The sequence below is a fragment of the Suncus etruscus genome, chromosome 1 (assembly GCF_024139225.1).
Source record: "Suncus etruscus isolate mSunEtr1 chromosome 1, mSunEtr1.pri.cur, whole genome shotgun sequence".
NCBI classification, from domain to species: Eukaryota; Metazoa; Chordata; class Mammalia; order Eulipotyphla; family Soricidae; genus Suncus; species Suncus etruscus.
Genome location: NC_064848.1, coordinates 120,543,820 through 120,554,167, shown reverse-complemented (window position 1 = coordinate 120,554,167; position 10,348 = coordinate 120,543,820). Strand labels below are relative to the sequence as shown.

General features: G+C 42.1%; 1 non-coding gene across 1 annotated transcript; it reads right to left on the bottom strand.

The window, feature by feature from the left end:
* Nucleotides 1-2,160: 2,160 nt before the first annotated feature.
* On the bottom strand, nt 2,161-2,293 carry LOC126032046 (small nucleolar RNA SNORA51). Its single transcript, XR_007503807.1, has one exon. It is a non-coding gene; the product is annotated as a small nucleolar RNA SNORA51 (small nucleolar RNA).
* Between the last annotated feature and the right edge of the window lie 8,055 nt (nt 2,294-10,348).

The following is a 10,348-nucleotide window of genomic DNA, read 5'->3' as shown; positions in this document are numbered from 1 at the left end:
TTTAGAAATAAGAAAAGTTGCACATACATGAGAGGTAAAGAATTTTCTGAAGTATAATTACATGTACATATTGAGAAAGAATCTGATGTTCTGATAAATGTCTACAGTTTTACCCAAGGTTCAAGAGTAAACATGATTATAAAACTTGTTAGTCAAGGTATTACCTTCCCAATAGGCAGAAAAATTCTTCATTTATTTGAGTTCAAAATAGACAAATACAAAAGACTAACACAACAAATTACGTTATCTCTCATCCACTAAGGTCTCTGCGAAGTATCGATCCATTTACAGATATCATCAAATGGTCAAGTCTCTAAAATAAATTCCAACAAATTACTGGGAAAGAACTAATTGGTAACAAATGATCCAAGACCAAAGCAAAGATTGTAAGACTAATAGAGAATAAACTTAAAATTAGAAAATTGGGGCCTGAGGGACTGAAGAGGTAGTACAACAGGAAGGGGGCTTGTTTCAGACACAGCCCACCAGGTTTGATTGCCAGTATCCAGAGTTACTTAATCAATGCCAGGAGAGATCCCTAAAGTACAGACATGGGAGTAAACCGTGAACATCACCAGGTGAAGCAAAACAGCAACAATAGAAACAATAAATGAAAAAAAAAAAACAAAGGCAACAAAAGATATTAGGGCATGAACAAAGTTCTATTGTTACTTTGAATATATAACTTGGAAGTATAGAACAGTATGGGTATAAACTGCATAGGAAATGCAGTTCTCAATGATAAAGTAAAAGCCTTCCAAAGATATTTTATTCATAACAGGGTGTCTAACTTAGTCACTGTACATTACAGCTTTTTATGGTTGAGTTTCAGGCATACAATGTTTCAACACCATTCTCTTTACCAGTGTCCATTTTCCTCCACCTGTGTCCCCATTTTCCTTCCCAAAGTGTGTGCCTCTATGACAGGCACTTTAATTTTTTAGTTTTAGACATTGTTGGATACAGTATTGTTACTGATAGAGTTTTATGAATAACACTGTACCACCTTTTATTTATGACAGGGAAGACATGATAATTACATGAATTTTTTTTGTAATTGAGGCTCTATTGAAAGTTCATAAGAAGCTTTTATTATTGCCTTAACTACCTAGAAGAGTGAGAGCTGGAGGCATTATCTAGAATTAGAGGTTTGAACAGAAAAACCTATTAGAGAAACTATCTACACAGCAGAGAAAGCAGCCAGTTACAGAGCATCTGGTCTTCCTCGTATGAGTCACCCTCTTCACATAATGTGCATCTCCCTCCTCTTTCCTTGATTCATTAGCCATAATAATTCTATCCCCATTTCTGCTTCCTAACCTTGAAATTCATGTCTATGGATCCCTCATATATATGTAAATAATTTTTATGTCCTTTTAATATTTGGATGTTAATTTGATTACTTGATCTAGTAAAGAATAAAGAGACATTTTCTCTTTTCCAAATACTTGGTTTTTCAGCATAATTAACCCCATTTATTGTCTTAGTAAAACTTCAAAAACTTAAAAAGTTTTTTTCTAATATCTGGAGATAATACAGAGGTTAGGGTGCATGGTTGGCACATATGTTACCTGGTTTTAATTTCCAGAATCATGTGGTCTCTGCTCTTAGGTTTTTTTAGAGTTGGCAAGAGCTGCTGTCTTGCTTGCTTTCTGAAGAGACAGTGTTAAGGGGCAAGTATCAAGTTAAAAGTTTTGATCAAGTAAGTGGTAAGAACCTTTCTCCTTGACCTCATGCCTTCAGAGTCAATGCAGGCACTCAGAAAGATTGAGCTCTCACCCTCCTTTTTCCCCTGAAAGGCACAGAGGCCAGTGTGTCTCATGACAACATGAGATTTATTGGGTCACAGAGAAGCCTTATGACCTAAGGAACCCCCTAATAGAAGAAGGAGGACCCTTTGTGAGAGGTGCATGGGTGCATATCTTCATTTGCATCACCCTGAGGAGGGGCAGGCTATGATTGCTGAAGGGTGATTTTCTCCTCCAGAATGTGACTCGTTGCAGAGCTCAATGCTTCTGTTCATCAGTGAGAGACCTTCTGTTCAATCTGTACCTCTATTTTGGTATTTGGATCTTGAGGCTTGCAGTTAGGAAGCTGATCCTCAGGTTCTTTGTCCTGGGTAGAGAAACACCACTGCAAATATGTTGGGTGTATATATATATATATATCCCCAATTCACAATACAGACCAGGCAAAGGGCCTGTGTTGAGGTGTATATGGGGTCACTTACTGTACCTCCTCTTTCTATACAGTCAGTGTAAAGAACACAGCCTGTGGTAATAATTGGGAGGCATTATCTTGTCTTGTCTCTCTATATATTTTATATATATTTACATATATATATAATTTACATATATATTTACATATATATAGTCTTTCACAACATTCCCATGACCAATATCCCAAGTGTCCTTCCTCCCCACCCCACACCGGCCTGTACTCTAGACAGGCTTTCTACTTCCCTCATTCAGTCACATTTTGTTAGGATAGTTCTCAGTGTAATTATTTCTGTGACTGCACTAAATGATCCCTATGGTGAGCTTCATGTCAGGAGCTGGATCCTCCAGTCCTCCTCTATTTTGTCTCTGAGAATCATTACACAAATGCTTTTCATTTTTCTCAAAACCCATAGATGAGGGAGACCATTCTGTGTTTATCTCTCTCCCTCTGACTTATTTCACTCAGCATAATAGATTCCATATATATCCATATATAGGAAAATTTCATGACTTCATCTCTTCTGATGGCTATATAATATTCCATTGTGTATATGTACCACAGTTTCTTTAGCCACTCATCTATTGAGGAGCATGTAGGCTGTTTCCAGAGTCTGGCTATTGTAAACAATGCTGCAATGAATATAGGTGTGAGAAAGGGATTTTTGTATTGTATTTTTGTGTTCCTATGATATATCCCTAGGAATGGTATAGCTGGATTGTACAAGAGCTCAACTTTTGGAGAAATCTTCATATCACTTTCCACAAAGGTTGGACCAGACGGTATTCCCACCAGCAGTGAATAAGAGTTCCTTTCTCTCCACATTCCCACCAGCACTGCTTGTTTTCATTCTTTCATTATTTCATTCTTTCAATCTCAGTGGCTTGAAATGGTACCTCATAGTTGTTTTGATTTGCATCTCCCTGATGCAAATGATTAGTGATGTAGAGCATTTTTTCATAAACCTTTTAGCCATTTGTATTTCTTCTTTGTCAAAGTGTTTGTTCATTTCTTCTCCCCATTTTTTGATGGGGTTAGATGTTTTTTTCTTGTAAAGTTCTGTCAGTGCCTTGTATATTTTGGAGATTAACCCCTTATCTGATGTATTGGGTGAATAGTTTCTCCCTCTTAGTGGGTGGCTCTTGTATTCAGGGCACGATTTCCTTTGAGGTGCAGATGCTTCTCAGCTTAATATAGTCCCATTTATTTATTTCTGCTTTCACTTGTTTGGAAAGTACTGTTTCCTCTTTAAAGATACCTTTAGTCTCAATGTAATGGAGTGTTTGACCTACATGTTGTTCTATATACTTTATGGTTTCATGTCTGATATCTAGGTCTTTAATCCATTTGGATTTTACTTGTACAAGATGTTAACTGGAGGTCTAAGTTCGCTTTTTTTTTTTTTTTTTTGGTCAACTGATATTCTGGAAGTATCTGTTCCTCTTCTGGAGGATCACAGGGCTTACTCACTAGGATCTCCATCCCTAAGAAACCCCATTTTTGGCCTTTGGTCTTATGACACTTCACCTCTTTTCTGCATACACTGTAGCTGCCAGAAAGGTTTCAGATGCCCAAATATCTGTGGTGAGAAACACCATATCCTGGCTGTCTTGGGGAAGTGTATGTGTGGCAGTCTTGGAGGTGGACACCAGTCACAGTCCTGAAGGAAGATATTACTGATAGTCTCTGGAGGCTGCTTCTGATACTTGGCCAAGCGATGCTGTTCTGCTGGTGCTCCAATGTGTTCTGAACATTGCCTGTGACTTTCACTGGATGTACTAGACTAATGTGGAGAAAATACAGGAGTGTCATACACTGAACCAGATTTCAGTGGGCCTTCTTGGGAAGGAAAATGCATTTTAGGGCCTTGTGGATCTTTTGTCACCTGTGCAGACTGGAAGCCTTCTGTGACCCCTTATAGTCCTGTTTTCTGGTGACAGTTGATTAAGGATTTAGCACCATAGCTTTTGCTTTTTTCAAGACTGGATATTCTTGAGTTGTGGTCTTACCTTGTGCTGCTCCTGGGAGTAAGGCATCATGCCAGATTTGGCTCACCAAATTGCAAGTCAGAGATGGTAGCTGACTGTTTTGTCTAGTCAGGAACACTGAGGGCCAGTGTTTGCCATATAGTGGAATATGTCCCCACTGAATTGTCCCCATATTCTGTGTTGGGACACACAGGTAGAGGCCTTGTCAGCTTTGGGGGTGAGTCATTATATAAGAAACTGATGTTACTTTTTCTAATTCCCTTTCTTCTGGGCCCAACATTGGATTTCTCAGAGATGAGAAAAGCTTCTCTGCCAGTGTTTGATTGACCATGGTTGAGAACCCATTGGCAATAACAGTCATCCATAGGGCTCTAACTCTGAATGTTATTCTCCCCATTCCTTCCATGAGCTCTCTTGAGAAAAATTTCTAGATTTTTTTTGGTACTGTTCCATTGTGGGAAGTTTTGGAAATTCTCTTCTCTGGATCTTTGGTTTTGCATCCACAGTCTCTCTAGAGTCCATCAAGGCATCCCTAAGGATCTGACCCATACAGTTCTATATTCTGGAGAAGTTTCTTTTTTTTTTCTTAGATGTTTCTAGTCTGTTTCTTCCTGTGGTTGCTAGTGCCCATCCAAGTTAATGGTTTCAAGATTACATGATTCTCCAGTGCCTGATGCTCCCCTGGGTGTCTCCTCTGAGCTTTAGTTTTTCTCATCATCATGGGGATACAAAGCCTTTTCTGAAGCTGGTGTCCCATTTTTTTCCTGTAGTGTCAAACTGTTCAAAACCTTAGAGAGGACAGACACTGGCCAGTGGACCTGGGAGTTCCATAGTTCTGTAGCACTCAAGTGGGACTTGATAAAGGATCTTTTGAGATTCTGTCACCATAGGTATTATGATCCTTCTATATTCTTGCTTTTCCCCCAACGTGTGGTCATCCCAATTTTGTATGACTCTAGGAAGAGAAGACTTTGTCTTTCTCTGGGATTTAGGGAAAAATTTGTTGAAGCTGCCTCATAGTGACAAAGGAGGTGTGAAGATACCATGGACCTCCATGTTCATCTGACTTCAACTCTGGCACTGGGGCCTAGCAGTAGTTTTAAGCTGTCTTTGGGCAACTGGATCCGGCAAGGCCTTGGATTTTCTTGAGTGAGAAGCCGAAGTTTTCTGCATCTGTTCTGTTGTGACATAACTTTATGAGTTAAAAACCATTTCTATAGGGTCAGCAAACCTGACACAAGCCACCAGGGATTTGCTATGCAGCGTGGAGAGACCCCAGAAAAATTGAATCTCTGCTTTAGACAGACCCTCACACTATTTGGGAATGTACACTTCTTGGCATCCAAAAGTTGATCCCATCTGCTCTTTGTGCTCCAGGAGAATTGGCAACTTGGAGAGTTTTGCTCACCAGCAAGAGATAAAAATGCATTCCTTGAAGAATCCTTGAGGTCCCCAGGAAACTGCTTTCTTCCTTCCCCTTCCAAAGGCTTGACACCAGTTTCTCATTGGTTCTCTCTGGCAATTTATGGAAGTTGGGGTTGATGTAAAACAGGCAACCAACCTCTGCACTTCACAGATTCTGGTGAGAGAGGGAAATACTGCTTTTCCTGGGACACAGAAGCTGTTGATGACTGGAAGATAAGGATCATACTAGTCATCTGATATCACCACAGAGTTCTCATAGGACTGGTTTACTGCCCCTGCCTAAAAAAATTTTCACAGGAGCTGGCCGAGAGATGTGTGAGCCTGGAGAGGAGCCATTGGCAATGGTGGCCAGTTGCTGTGGGATAGAGATACGTCTGCCAAGGCTGGAAACTGAGGTGGTGTGTTCAGAGGGGCTGGGGTAGCTGGAGGGTAGGTATCTGGTTCCACAAAGTCTAATATAAGAGCTGTTGGAGGTGGTGATGGTGGTGGTGAATATAAAAGATCTAGAAATGCTCAGAAACAAAGGGTCAGAAGTTGAGAAGGATGTGAAGCTGGAGCAGTGGGTTGAGGTTTCAGGTTGTAGGAAATTGGCAGGAGATGAGGGGATGGTGGTGGAAAGAGGACAGTGACTGAATCTTCTTGAGAGCCCAGATATGACCAGGGTAGTTCATGACCTGGCATCTTTTTAAATTTTGTGTGTTTCCTTAAGTATCTGTGGGAGGTTGGAGGCAGAAGTGTCAGTGAAAGTCACATGGTGGGTGAGGGACAGGTCCCTGCTTCTTATGGACCCTTATTTGGCCCTCTCTAACTTCCCCACTTCACAATGGGCCTGATGACCTCACTCAAGGCTGTGCCCCACTCTCCCCGGGCCTTCTCTCCAGGACAGTCCTAGGCTGCCTTTGTCCCTCGGATCTTTTGACTCCCTTGAACTCATAAAGGAGTTCACATAAAGGAGAAGATATATTACCTTTTTAACAATTAAAAGTAGGTTCCAGGAGCCAGAGAGATAGCATGGAGGTAGGGTGTTTGCCTTGCATGCAGAAGGATGGTGGTCCGAATCTCGGCATCCCATATGTTCCCCTGAGCCTGCCAGGAGCGATTTCTGAGCATAGAGCCAGGAGTGACCCCTGAGTGCTTCTGGGTGTCACTCCCCCCCACCAAAAAAAAAAAAAGATAAAAAAAAAGTAGATTGCAAGCCTCATTCAATTCCTGCAGACTACAAAATCAGGAGACTGAGTAATGGACAAAGAAAAGGACCAGGAAATTTCCAGAAAGCAACCTGCCATTTCCTCCATGGGACAATAGAAAGGAATTTGACTCTGATACTCAAGTGCCAGTAGTCATAGACACATGTTCCTGCTTCTTGACTATGTGGGTATCTGTCACTTAACACCTTCCACTGTTGAGTCTGGAAAAGAGGTGACTTTTGATTTTGGGGTGCAGCCTTTTAACTTTGGATTTCAGTGTGCAACTTTTGAGGCTTGGCCCAAGGAGACAGCTGATTTCTGAGACCAGGCTGTAAATCACAAAGGACATTCCAAGGAATGCAAGGACATCTTATTTTCTACCAGACACCTTGAAGGGAGGGGAAACCAACTAATCATACATTCCAACAGAACACCTCGACCCTCGAGAAGGAGATCCCTGCAGAGGACAGGTGGCCCTTGAAGATTAGGGAGGAATAACACATAGGTATAGATAGAATAACACATAGGTATAGAATAAGGGTAAAATCTAGTTTAATGCAACCAAAAAAAAAGGGGGGGGGGCGGCGAGGTGGCGCTAGAGGTAAGGTGTCTGCCTTGTAAGCACTAGCCAAGGAAGGACAGCAGTTCGATCCCCCAGCGTCCCATATGATTCTCCAAGCCAGGCACAATTTCTGAGTGCTTAGCCAGGAGTAACCCCTGAGCATTAAATGGGTGTGGCCCGAAACCCCCCCCCAAAAAAAGAAAAGAAAATCTAGTTAATCTAGTTTAATGCTATTTTCGTTTCTGTCCCTAGCTTGCTTGATATAATAAACAAGGCTCCCTTCCCCTAATCACTCCAGTCACTACACTGCCAGGAGAATGTGCCCTCCACCTTGTGGATGGGGGGGACCCCTGAAAAGGTCAACCTATATTTCTGCATGTCATCAATCTGGGAGTGGGGTAAAATGATATGGAAGGGCTAAGCAAATGAGCTCTCCACCCTGTAGATTAGGCGACCACCTGAAGGGTTCAACCTATATCTATCTCTGCATGCCATCAGCCTCGGAGCTGGGGGTAAATGATGTCATGAAAAGGCTGAACAGACAGAAAATTGCGCCTTTTCTGTAAAAAATCATTGGATGATTCAAATTGTATAAAACCTATGAAATGCTTTGACCTGTATGCTCATTATCATGCTCATTATCATATGAATTTTCTTTCAGGGGTCTCAAACTCGCGGCCCACGGGCCGCAAACGGTCCTCGGTACAACACTTTGTGGCTCTACCCTAGAGGAATCTTTTTTTGTTTTGTTTTGTTTTAGTTGTTTGGGTCACACACACACACACACACACACACACACACACACACACACACACACCAATGTTCAAGTCTTAGTCTTACTACTGACTTTGCACTCAAGGATCACCCCGACTTTGCCTCCTGCGGCCCCCAGGTAAACTGAGTTTGTGGATTCTCGGGGTCTCACTACAGACCGAATTTCCAGCTTGTGGTGACACCCCAGGATCCTGGAAAAAGAATAAATCTACGTGTTATTGCATCCTCCAAGGTTTGTGTCTCCTCAATTGAGCGGTGGGCTTTCCTCCGACCTTGGGAATCCCTGACCTGGCCTCCCCGGGCTTGGTCATCTCCAACCCCGGATCCCAACTCGGGTCCAGGCCAGCTTTGGCCAACTTTAACACCACAAAAGTTTTCCCTGAAGCCTTTGTTGCTAAGGAACTGGGGTCAGTGGGTTGGGACCACCTCTCAGAGGAAGTGAACAAAGCTAAACAATTTGTCCCCTTGGATTGACAGTATCACCTCTTTGGCCAGATACTTGGTCCATTTGAGCTTCACCTACCCCTAGGAACTTTTTTTCTGGGCCTGTCTTAGTCTGCTTCTGAGCTTGGCAATCAGGGATTATTTTGGTTTCTTCTCTCCAGGAGCCTTCCAAGGTCTGTATTTCCTGAGGGATGTCACTGACTCTGAAGACCTTGGTAACCAATGCCAAGACCCATAGGCAGAGGGGAAAGAGGCACTCTTAGGTACTGGCTCTGGCAGCAGTTCACATTTCACCATTTCTTGTCTTTTGCTCTTCCTCCTCTTGCAGGGCTCTCTTGAACTCTCAAAGGGCAGAATAAAACAGGTGCTGGGAATGACTGGTCACTGCTCTCTCTCTAGAGTGGCTATATATGCTCAGTGTTGGGGAACAATCACATGGTTCTTCATTCACCAAAGCAGCTCCGTGGCTTTCTTCCTTTCTACTCATTTCCATAGAAGGAAAAGAACCTCTCTAAGTGACCCTCCAGAAATTCCTTCCCTCTCTGTGGCTCAGGGACACATTTATATTCAGGCTTCAAGTGCCTAGCTCTGTCAGGGAGAAGCTGCTCAGAGACTTTCCTCAGTAACCTCTGTTGGCTGCAAAGGGTCACACACTTTCCAGGGGAAGGTACTAGGTTCACCAGGGTTAGGGTCTGGCCTCCCATAGACCTCCCAACTTTAAGTTCTCTATTATTTGATTACTGGTTAACTACTTTCAGGATTACTCCTAAAAGATTCTAAGGGCCTCACTTCTATCTAATTCCATAGAAATTCTTGAACTCACCCCATCTTTGCCTAGCCTGGCTAGTCCTCAGAAGTGTAAGGTTTATTCGTTCCTGAGAATTGCAGACCCCATTTCTCTCTGTCTAGGTTGCAACATGGTAACAGTAGAGAAGAGAGGATCATGTTATCTTGGGTTCCCTACAGTACGGTCTTACCTCCTGGATGTTTCTAGGCACTCTAGGTGGTGGTATAGATGGCTTTCACAGAATAAAGAGCAGTACTGCAAAGAAAGTGTCCAGGGCACAAAAGATGGGGAAGTTTCCACTAGTCATCCAGTTTTATAATTATTTATATTCCAAATATACAATGCAAAAAAAAAAAAAGATATTCAGAGTGAAGAAAAAAAATCCTCCATCTCAATTGCACAGTTGCCCAGAGGCAAATGAATACTGGGTCTCAGGGTGGGGACTAAACCTCATAGCCTCATCACTATCAGGTCACCTTGTCACAAAAGACACCTACCAGCAGGAGTGGTTGTAGTAGAGGAGGAGTTTTGTCAATGCCCCTCCCTCAGCTCCTCCACCTCCCTGAGTTCCTAGTACCACTTCTCATTGCCAGAAACACTCAAGTTTATTTTCTGTGAACTCCACTAGGAACTTTTGAATCTCCAGTTTATGTGCAATCCCTACTTGTAGCATTCCCACTTCATATGTCTGTCAAATTTGCAAATGTCCCTACATTTCTTTTCAGTTTTTTAATTCACAGGAGTCCTAAAGTCTTTACCTTGAAAATGCCCTCTGTCTTTCTCCAACTTTCCCACATCATACCTTTTTCCTTGCGCTATCCCAGATAGCTGATATGGGTTTATCATATGCTTATGTGAATTTTATCACATAATATGTTTTGAACTAACTAATTAATTATATACATATATAAATATATTCAGCTCTGCCTTTTTCAAAGTCAAAAAATGCTGACTTCACTGTTTT